The 12,434-nt window shown below is 40.0% G+C and overlaps 1 protein-coding gene across 1 annotated transcript in view; it reads left to right on the top strand.

The window, feature by feature from the left end:
• The window catches only part of TACC2 (transforming acidic coiled-coil containing protein 2), a gene marked incomplete in the record, with an annotated part of 1,481,681 nt that overhangs the window by 1,461,545 nt on the left and 7,702 nt on the right, over window positions 1-12,434 (top strand).

Genomic DNA, 12,434 nt, shown 5'->3' with positions numbered 1-12,434 from the left:
AACTGAGCAAGTCTGCTCCTGCATAACAGATGTTGTCTCTAAACAAATAAATCTATAGACTGCTTTTTTTTTTAAACTGTGCCATAGACAGACAAATGCACACACACACAAACGCACACAGATGTACATACATATACCACCTCGTAGATGGCCATTATTACTCTCAACTGTCCACATTTTCACAAAATCTCCAGATTTTTGCCTCATATTTTTAGTCTATTCCTCCCAAAATTTTTGGTTTTCTGGTAAATCATTGAAGATTGAAGTCCATAAATAATGAGAAATATTTGAGTTTCAGACTTCATATCCTTCAGAAAATGCATGTTATGCAAAGCCTGTTATTCTATCACCTTTCTAAGTTTGTAAGAATAATATTTAAAATCTGTCCATATTTTTGGACCATAAAAACAAAAACCCACAGTCGCTAGTGTTTTAAATTCATCTAGTGACTACCTTGCAGCTAACCCTCCTGCAAAACAGTAAATTAAGGCTAATTTAAAACTTACAACCTGCCTAAAAGGGCCTATTAAACTAAAGATAATTTTGAACTTAAAACTTGCCTAAAAGACCTATTGGAAGTAATAGTACACCCACCTTGCAAACTCCAATCACTTGCAAATTGGAAAACTGGTTAAGCCCCGCTTTGCTTGGGCTCACTACGCGCCCCACTCTGCCCCCAAATCTCACCCGCCCCTACTATTGCTTAATTTACATCTCCATGGCCACTCCCAATTCTTCTACAACCAATCACCTACAACCTGTACTACAACCTCAACCTACCCCATCTGCCAATACTAGTCTCCCTCCCCTCCACCACTCTCATACTAGTACCAAATCTTAACCTAACTGCTATGTCTATCTCCACACCTTTATTGCTAACCTTTCTGCCATCCCTGCTAATCATCCCATATCTACTCTCCTCCTATGAGAACACTAAATACCTTGGCTTTCACTACCCCAGATTCCAGACCTCAACTCCTTCACTTACACACAGCATTCCTCAACTTCTCCCCTCTCAGATTCTCAACCCACCCAATTATGTCCCTATCAGGCCAAAATACATCCGCTCCAAACCAAGGTACTATCATAGTACTCGACTCAGGATCTGGAAACTCATAACTAGGCTAAAAAACAACCTCACCATGGATGGTGACATCCACCCAAACCCAGGTCCAACCACTACTACTACCTCTATTCACTCCACCACCTCACCAACCAATATAGACCCCTCACATAGACCCTCAGACTCCCTGCTGGTCTGCCATTTGAACATCAGGAACATAAATAACAAAATCCAGCACCTGCATGCCCTCCTGGCATTATAGTCACCTGATATACTCTGCCTCACAGAAACATGGCTAAAACCTGTCACTAAGGACAATGAAGTCCTGCCGCCTGGGTACAACATGCATAGACTTGATCGCACCCAAAAAAAGGGTGGAGGGGTAGCAGTACTCTACAAGTCCACCTTATCTGTCACCATAGCCAACCTACAACCCCCCCCATTCAACAACGCTGAAATCATTATCACAAAGCTACATATTAACAACCATAAAAGCATAAACATTGTCTGTGTCTACATTCCCCCAGGGAAGAACACCGACACCCTTGAGTTCCTAACCTGGCTCAGCAACAACCAGCCGCAGGAAACAATAATCCTCGGGGACTTCAACATTGATTGGAAAGCCTGCTTCTCTCAATCCCCAACAACCCATGTAAACCTCCAAGGATTTACCCAAACCATAACCTCACCCACTAGGCTAAGCAAATCACAAGACAAAGCTAGTACCCTGAACTGGATACTCATCAATAACTCTCCACATCTCTATACGGCAGGCACCGTACCAGATGATCTAAGTGATCACTGCCTCACATATATACTCAAGCTTAAGATTAACTGCTATCATCAACCCACCTATAGAACTATAAGAAGCAACAAAAAAATTTTGATCCCCAAAAATTTAACAAGGAACTAAAGGCATGCAACTGGTCTGCCCTAAAAAGCCTCCCGCTAGATGAAGCAGTCATTTACTTCAACTCCAGATTCCTGGCTATTCTCGACCTTCATGCCCCCAGTCGTACTAGTAGAACCAAGGTCAATACTGCACCTTGGCTCACTAAAGAAACTAGGGCCAAATTTGCATTAAGAAATAAAGCATGGGACACCTACCGGACTACTAAAACCCAATCTGACCAACTATTATTTAGGCAACTAAGAAATGATGCAAAAAAATCTGTAACTATTGATAAAAAGAAATACTACTACCGCCTACAACAAGTATACAACTAAACCTCAGAAATTCTGGACGGGAATAAACTGACTCCTCCACCCAGGACAAACCACCACCCCAAGCCCATCTGCCACTAATCAAAATCCCCCAGAAGATATTGCCAACTCCTTTAACACCTTCACTGAAACCATCCAAACTTTAGCAAACCAACTCACACCCACTGGTTCTAATCCTAACATAACCAATTCCAAAGCTATAACTCCCTTCAGTCTCAAACCAGTCCCCACTCAACTCATTAAGACCCTACTTAGGAAATTAAGTCCCACCACCCTGGCTGCCAACCTCCTCCCAGCAGACTACTTACAAAAGGCTGCAGATGCAATTGCATACCCCATCTCTGTCCTTATTAACCGATCCATATCAGAAGCCATTATCCCTGACATATGGAAAATCTCACATGTCATACCACTTCACAAAGGGGGCAGTTCCACTGAACTGTCTAACTACAGGCCCATAGCCATTTTGTCACCACTAGCTAAGATCATGGAAAAGTGTGTTCATATTCAACTCATGAAATATCTCACGCAGAACAAACTTCTATCCAACTTTAGGCCTAATCATAGCACTACAACAGCCCTCCTCTCTTTCTCAAACACTATAAACCACAGTCGTAACAATAACAAACTGTCCTCTGCTCTCTTTCTAGACCTGTCCAAGGCCTTTGACATGGTGGATCACAAAATGCTAATGAATAGCCTGGAGGCCTACAACTTAAACAAACAGGCCCTCCAATGGTTTGAGTCCTACCTACAAGGCAGGCAACAGGCTGTACTGTGGCAGGGAAAACTCTCCTCACACCTCTCCATCAGACTTGGAGTCCCACAGGGCTCAATACTAGGTCTCCTTCTTTTCTCCATCTTTATAAATGAACTTAGCACAGTCATACCAGAGGCTACCTGCATTCAATATGCAGATGATTCGACCTTGATCTGCTCTGCCTCCACCCTAGCAAAACTTACCACAATAACCCAAAGCACCTTCAACAAGGTTGAACATTGGCTACTAAACCAACGCCTAATACTTAATCCCAACAAAACTAAGTTACTTCTCTTCACCCCAACATATAGGACCTCCTCACCACTGTTCAGCATAACGGCTAATAATGGTACCATCATCTCCACAGCAAACCAAACTAAGCTGTTGGGTATCACGATCGACAACAACCTCAGGTTTGATGCACACATCAATCAAACTATAAAAACTATCAATAAAAAATTTGGTAGTCTCTACAGGATCAAATCGTTCCTCACCCCGCAAGCTAGAATTGCAATTGCCCACTCCCATCTCCTATCTACCCTTCTCTATGCCTCCCCTCTCTTCTCCCACCTGAGTAAAACCGATCTTAAAAAACTGTCATCATGCTACAACCACATTGCTAGATTTGCAACTGGCTCACCCTACCATACCCACCACTGCCAGAACCTGAATCTCCTGGGCTGGCTGGAACTACCCCACCTCCTACAGCTCAACCAGCTCAAAGTTGCCCATAAAATCCTCCACCATCTGGACACCAGCCCAGCCCTAAGAAACATAATCTGCCCCTACAGCAACAACCGAACACTCCGCTCATCCACCAAACTTCTAGTACTTATTATCAAATCCAACCATGCTGCAGGCGACTCCCTCTTCGCCAACTCTGTCGGTAAAAACTGGAACTCACTACCAGTTGACATAACCCTAGAGTCTTCACCAACTATATTTAAACACAAACTTAAAAGCCACCTCAAATCACACTGGATATTTCCCTGTACCAACCCAGACTAGGATCCCACATATCGCCTGCCCGTCCATCTCTCCTCATTCAACCAATGAGATCCTTTATGTTAGCTACTGTAAGTATTGTTTGTGTAAATATAATTTCTTAAACCCAAAGTAATATGTTATCTTAACTACTGCTTTTAATTGAAAAGTATGCCTTAGGGCTCATGGATGTATGTATGTACTATGTCTACAATCAGCTTGTATGTAACCTCAATTTATTGGATTATCTATTTTGTAATGCCTATAACTTAAGTGCTATGTTCCTAATATTTGTAATTTGTAATTTCTATATGTAATTTGGAGCTTTTCTCCCCGGGACTCTGCTGAAAATGGACAAGTATCCAGTCGGACCATCCCAGTTAACAAATCTAAAATAAAATAAATAAATTGTTACCCCCATTAATTTTGGCTTTGTCTGTATTTCTTCTGCTAAAGAGGGTAAGAGGTGTGGTGCCCATGCAGATGTACTGTTTGTTCTCTTCCACCATACACTTTTTAAACATGCATGTGCCCCACCCAGTATGTGGACCATTGCCGTGCAAGGTGTGCAGATCATCACATTATGTGCCTTGTTCCTACTTCATCCTATTTCCTGAGTCCCAAAGCACTCTAGGTAGCTTGGCAGTCTGCACACTCTAGGTATGTACCCTTGACAAGTCACATGTTGTTAACTTGAGAACTCCTAGCTAGTATTGTAGACATGCAATGCACAAGGACTGCTGGGCTCTCTTCCCTTTGGATACCCTCTATGAGTGCTCCTTGCACTATATGTATGCAAGCACCACAGGATGCTGAGCTGTGCAAACTTAAGTCCATATACCGAGTGAGCACTCCTGGTGCTGTTAGGTCTCATCCTTGGAAGGCTGAAATATCTAATATTCTGATAAGGCAATGCCTCATACTGTCACCTTTGTAGGCTTGTGTAATATAGTCTGGCATTGCTTTAATGAATGATCTAGGGAGAAGCATTCCTTCAGCCTGACTGACCCACAGCAAAAATGTATCTTGAAACCAAACATTCAAAATCTGTTACCAAGCCTAAGGTATACCATTTTAGGATCTAAACGTTGACTTCCTCTTTAATTAAACCCTACATCTGACTGTACACAAAAGTAAGAACAAGTAATTTAAAGAAAGTATGAATGAAAGCCTACTAATTGAAGAAGGGCTAAACTTCACACCACCCAGCTTTCTGTGCAGTCCCGTATATATATATATATATATATATATATATATATATATATATATATATATAGGTCCACTTTGTAATTTCGAAATACTAAAATCTCGAATTTCATTATTTCAAAACCACAAAGCCGAAAACCCAACCACAACTCATAAACTCAGAAACACACAACCACGAAATTCAAAATCCTGCACCAAATCTACACATGCAACATACACAAACCCCCCCCCCATAATTAAACAAATACATCTAAACTACATGTAAGCAGGGGGACAAGACCCCCACACCCCCCTACTTATATATTCTAACTCCGAGATCGCGCAAACAGAAACACAAACAAAACTCACACACACAACTTACAGTCCCTCAAGCACACACATAACAGTCACAGCACACACTTACACTAAACCCCTAGCCAACATACTTACACACACTTACCAAAACTAAACCAAAACATCCAAACACCACACCACCAGACGCAGAAATTCAAAATGTCCGTGCTTCGGTATTTTGAATTTCATGCTTCTGTCAGTTTCGAAAATGTGAGTCCGCGTCTTTGTAAGTTCGAAATACTGAAATTCGAGATTTCAGTATTTTGAATTTACAAAGTGGACTTGATATATATATATATATATATATATATATATATATATATATATATATATATATGTATGTATGTATATATATATATATATATATATATATATATATATATATATATATATATATATATATATATATATATATATATATATATATATATATATATATATATATATATATATATATATATATATATATATATATATATACATACACACTATGTATGTGTATGTATATATATATATATATATATATATATATATATATATATATATATATATATATATATATATACATACACACTATGTATGTGTGTGTGTGTATGTATATATATATATATATATATATATATATATATATATATATATATATATATATATATATATAGTTTCTTTTTTTTTTTTTTTTTTTAAACATTCTGGCACAACACCATACCCCCTGACACAAATCACACACACACAAGTTAAAAATAAAAAAAAAAAACTAAATAAGGGAAAGGGGAGGTGCAGGCTCAGGAGGAGGAGGAAAAAAAGTTTAAATAACCTGTTACTACAGGTGTGTGTGTTCACTGAGAATTTTTGGAATGTCACATACTAGTACCAGTACACCAGAAAAAAAAACTGCAACCTGACACTAAAAATAGCTACCTGGTGTTCCTGTATGATATTATTCAATTAATTAAAAAAAAAAAAAAAAAAAAAAAACGTTTTCTAGCACTGTTTGTGTACATAAACCAATGAAAAGAAGGGAACCCTTGTAGTACTAGATATGTAACTTCTGTTTATATAATCACACTAATTTCATAATTCATAATATTGTGAGAGAAAAGAAAATATATATCAAGTGTATTATCATATCCGTGTTTACTTGTTTTGTATTTTCCTGAGTCCTTGTGCACTTTTTTCACAATCCTGAAAAATTGTCCCCCTCATAATTAATACACAGACTTTAAGTAACTGTATGTAATTCCTTCTCAAAAGTAATACTTAGAAAATATAATTTCTCAAAACTGGAAATGATAAACTCGCATTCAGGCCAGAAAATGTGAAGTTTTAAAACAAAAAGACTTGAGTTGTGGATGAAATTAGGTGAAGTTGATGTTTCAAAACTTGCATATACAATCTTCCTGTAGTCTTTCCTCTCTAAACTTTATTTTAGAGATGCAGAACTTCCTGCTGCTTCTCCTCTGTCTCTCTAAGCTTTTACTTAAAAAATGTCTTGTATGTCTACTTTCATAAGTAACGTCCCCAGCAGCTAAAAGAAAACAAAAAAAAAAGTTGTCATTGCTTTAATAGGATCAGAGCTAAACTCGCAGTACTTCCCTTGGCAGACTGAGTGGGGATGTTTTGCTGGGCTGAGGCTCAGACTGTTGCTCCCCCTGGTCTTAATAGTCATCATGATCTTTCTGGTGCTATTTACTCTCCCAGTGATGCATGTGTTGGCTTCAGAGGAACTGCACACTTAGACGTTCATTTGCTGTAAGACCTCTGGCATTAGACTCTGGAGTGGTGGACAGTTCTTGTCATCAGGACCTGGATTAGTGGGAATTCCCTTCTAGTCTCCTGTCAGTATTACTTTTATGCAGCCTAACCTGTCACAGATTCTGATAACTCTTCCCCCGCAGGAACTGGAGCTAATCTAGGCTCCAGTGTGGTGCAGAGAATGTAGTCTCTCATGGAGACAGAGTGCTGTTTTCAGCCAGTTGGAGTAAGAGGGATCCTCATTGCCCTAATAGCCTTGGAGACCAAGTTACTTCTGGGCCTGTCCTCATTCAGACAGACAGACAACCATTCTATCTTATGCTGGCTAAACAAGAAAGGGGCACAAGGCTATACATGTGCTGGCAGATGATTCTTATCTGGCAGTAGCAGCAGTGTTCTCTCAGCAATCATACCACCGCCCCACCCCACCCCCCCAAAACTAAATGAGCAGTTAGGCTGTCTAAGCTGCTTCTGTACTCATACTTCATAGCTGCAAGTCCAGAGTCTGTGGCTAGTGAGGGTTTTGCCAAAAGTTGGGGTACTTTGGGAATACAAATTATTTTCTGCTTGAAAAAATGTCCTCTCTGTCTTCTGCTAAGTTCAACAGGTAAAGAGGAGGTTGCGGTGGACACATTTTCTCACCTGTAGCAGAAGAATTCTTGTACTCATTACCTCCATGCTTACAGTTCCATGTCTCCACATGAAGTATACAGAAGAAAGATCAAAACTCATTGTCACCATGATGTTCATATTGTTTCACTGTAGCAGTCATTACACTTGGGTTATCCTGCTGGCAGGCTACCCGCATTCGGCCTGAATTCCAAAGTCCTGGTCCAGCATTGGTTGCTGTCACCTCTTCCCTGACATCAGTGCACCAGGGGTATAAAAGACGCAGCCGACGCTATTTTATTCAGTTTTTCTTGCCTCGCGGTGCCCAAAGCAAAAGCAGTTCACAAGTGCCGGTCGGCCGACTCTTGAGCTTTTCGAAATCGAATTTCAGATCCGAAGTCTTCAATAAAGCTAAGTACCCCATTGGGGAAACTTTTTTTCTTGCTCCAGACTGATTTCAGAAAAAGTTAACAATTGTATTTCTTGTGGGAAGCAAATACCTCATAAGGATTTTCATTCTTACTGTATTCCTTGCCTAGGCCCTGACCACGACGTTGCTAGCAGTCGGTTTTGTGCTAGATTTAACCAACGCACTATTAAGCGTCAGTACGATTTTGCCTTTCTTTACTTTGGCCTAAGGTTTAATTATATAATGCTGTCGGAACAGCCGATGACCGGAGTTTATAAAAAGCGCAAGGAAAAGGACAGGCATCCGAGGTCCAAAACCGAAGACGAGGCCTCCGCTAGGCCAGTGGCCGGTTCTCAGTGAGGCGCTTTCACAGCCCCTGATGCCCGCTACCTCAGAGCCACAGACCTCTTCCGACTCCAACGTGGAGAAAACTAGGCCTCTGGATACTCAAGGTACTGGACACTCAGAAACTATTCCCTCAGATGGGTCCGGAGCCACTGAGCAGGCATCGGCTTCTGAGGGTGTTTTCAGACCTACACAGTTATATGTCAAGCCAACCTCAGCTTCCATGGCAAAAACCGCTTTAAAGACAAAGAAACAAGTACAGCATTCTCCTGGACAGACTTCCATGCCTAAAAAACAGATGTTTAAAATGGCCGAAGACCTAATTACTTTGATCAGGGGTTCCCATCCCCCTCCTGATAAGAGGCCTAGGCAAGACACAGAATATGATTCTTCTGATCAGGTTTCCATTTCCTCTGACTCCTCTTCAGAACAGGGATACTTTCTTCCTCCCTGTGAGGATTCTGATGCTGAAGAATCTATTCCTTCAGCCTCTCCTCCTGAGGATTATTCTTTTGGGGAAACCCTGCATACCATGAAGGGAGCATTTTCACTGGGAGAGCAAAGATTACTCAGAATCTAAGAAAAGGCTCAGAGACTTTCTTTTACTGCCTCAGCACAGACCTCTTGCTATTCCACCTGTTCTAAACATTGTAGATGATTTATTTTCAGAGTCCGGCCTGTCTCCTGACTCTTTACCCCCTGCACCTGTTAAGCCAGACAGATACTACAGGGCTCCAGATTCTCATAAATTTCTATATAAAAACCCTGCTGCTGACCCAGAAGCTATATCTCAGGGTCCCAAAGGGGTCAAGGCTTCCACTGCAAAAAATCCTATCCCCTATGATAGGGATTCTAGGGCATTGAACAGATGGGGGAAAAAAGTTTACACTTCTGCTACCTTGGCTGTAAGGGCTTTAAATTGTTAGTTTCATATGCTTAAATATCAGCAATTCTTAATGTCACTGCTAAAACAGAAAATGTTGACAAATTCTGAATGTTCTGAAAACAAGGAAATGCAGGATTTATTGCATGCAGCTGAACAAGCTGGAAAGCATACTTTGCAATGTGGTTTTGATTCACTGGAGGCCTCTTGCAGGGCCGCTGTTGCAGATTCTGTCATTAGAAGGCATGCTTGGTTAAAGGAACAGAATCTGCCTGATCATGTTAAAGCAAAATTATTGGATGCTCCATTACAGCATGATACTTTGGTGTTAAGGCAGAAGAGGTATTAAAGAAAATGAAGGATAAAGCGAAATCTATGCAGACAGTTAAGGATTTCTTACAGGTACAACCACCCAGATTTAGCAGGAACTGGCCTTCAAAGAATTGGTCCTTTCCAGTGTCAGACAGGCCACAAAGAGGCAGATACAGATGCCCTAGAGGCAGACCCCAGCCCCAAGGCTCATACAGGCCTAAACAATGGGGTGCTTCTACCTCCAAAAGCGGAGAAGACAAATCACAGCCATATAGGAAACAGTCCCAATGACTTTCCTCTGCCAATGCCAAGCACTTATCTTTTAGCAGCACCCTTAGGGGGAAAGCTAGCACTTTTTTCACAAAATTGGCACATGATCACCCAGGACAAATGGGTCTTGAATATAGTCTCTCAGGGCTACAGGTTCCACTTTCACACCCTTCCAAAGACAAAAGGTATGTCAGACCTGCCAGACAGACAATGGGCAGAGGCATAAAAGCAAGTTTCTTCTCATGGACATAAGGGTATTCAGCGAGTACCACAGCAAGAGCAGGGACAAGGATTTTACTCAAGACTTTTCCTGGTACCCAGAAAGGACAAAACCTGGAGACCAATATTGGACCTGTCTATTCTAAACACTTTTCTGGACGTTCCAAATTTCAAAATGTTGACTCTGCAGCAGCTTCTGCCCATGCTGGGCAAGAAGGGCTGACTTTTAACTTTGGACCTCAGAGGCATACCTGCATGTCCCAATAAGACAATCTTGCAGAAGATATCTCAGATTCATAGCTGGCTCAATGCACTACCAATTCTCTGCACTGCCCTTTGGCTTATCTGCTGCGCCCAGGGTCTTCACGAAATGCATGGCACCAGTAATTGCATTTTGCAGACAAAGAGGAATTCAAATATATCCCTACTTGGACGACTGCCTTATTCAAGCAGAGAACAAAGACATTCTACTGAAGCATCTGACGTTTGTAAAAAGATTACTAATTTGCCTAGGGTACACAGTAAACGAAAATAAATCAAAACTAGTACCCTCTCAAGAGATAATATTCCTGGATGCAAGCTTAAATACAACTGCCCAGATGGCTTATCTCACGCCAGACAAACAAAGGCAACTGACTTCTTACTTTGAAAAGATGGCAACAAAGACCCAGTTATTTGCAAGAAAAATTCTGCAGGCTTTGTGCTTCATGGCTTCCTGCATTCTGCTAATTCCATGTGCAAGACTGCATATGAGGAAGCTACAATGGTATCTAAAAAGTGTTTGGACTCAACATTGCCACAGCCTGGAAACATTAATTACCCTCATTCCCTGCCTGCTTTTTGGTTGATAGGTAGATTTAGTATGAACAATATTAGTCAAATATGTTCTTATGAAAATTAGCCAAATGACCACATTTCACGTGTATACATATTATTTACATTTACATATTTATATAATTTTTTACATATATTTTTCATACATTTTTCATATTTTTTAACAAACTTGTTGGGTTTCATTAGGATATGTATTTGATCATTTATTCACAGTCTGTGATCAGTTTTTATGCATTAAGTATTTATTTTAGCTTAATCAGACTTTTAGGACATGTATTATAGAATACTTACACATTTATAAAATTAAGAAAGTATTTGAACAGCAAAGGAAGTATTGTAAAGTGTTTGTGAAGGTTCGTGTATTCACATACACACACACACATTCATTAAATTCACATTTGTATTTATAAGAAAAAAGGTGGGTGAATTTTGTTAAGCCCACAGTAAATATACATACACATATACATAAGTAATTTATAAAATACATTTAAAAACTTTTTTATATTCAATCAACATGGATTTAAAAAGATGATAAATTTATATAATATACATATAAAGATGTTCTACATATTAATGTAACATAGGGTTTTATGACTCAAGGTGGTTAATTAATTCAATGATATCATTTCCTTTATTGATGTATAAAAGAAGAGGTTGGGAAGTCTATTCTTTTTCTGAAGAAGTTCACTGTATTAAACGTGAAAGAAAGCACTAAAAAGTATTGTCTCCTGGTGGTCTCTGAAAGATAATATAACCACTCAGAACACACCTCTCTCTAAAGCAGTTATGGATGTTATTTTGGAGGCCAGGAGGCCTAGCACCACAAAAACTTATGCAGAAAAATGGAAGAGATTCTATGCTTTGAACCAAGCACAAGGAATTGACACGCTTGTACCAAATATTCCTCAGATTTTACAATACCTAACTGAGATGCTGGACAAAGGCCTATCCTTCTCATCAATTAAGATCCATGCCTCTGCCATTTCAGCTCATTATAATATGGACCCAACTATTTTTTCACATCCACTGCTAAGGCAGTACCTCAGAGGGACCAAAAACATAACACCTCCAAGGACAGCACCAATACCTGCATGGGACCTCAATTTTCTCTTGGAAAAGCTCACACTGCCTCCTTTTGAGCCAGCCAATACAGCCGAGATAAAATTCTTATCCTGGAAAATAGCTCTGCTCCTAGCAATAACTTCAGCAAGAAGAGTCTCAGAGTTGCAAA

Source organism: Protopterus annectens, chromosome 14.part0, assembly GCF_019279795.1.
Source record: "Protopterus annectens isolate FY-2018-M chromosome 14.part0, PAN1.0, whole genome shotgun sequence".
Taxonomy (NCBI): Eukaryota; Metazoa; Chordata; order Ceratodontiformes; family Protopteridae; genus Protopterus; species Protopterus annectens.
This window is presented reverse-complemented; position numbering and strand designations above follow the sequence as displayed.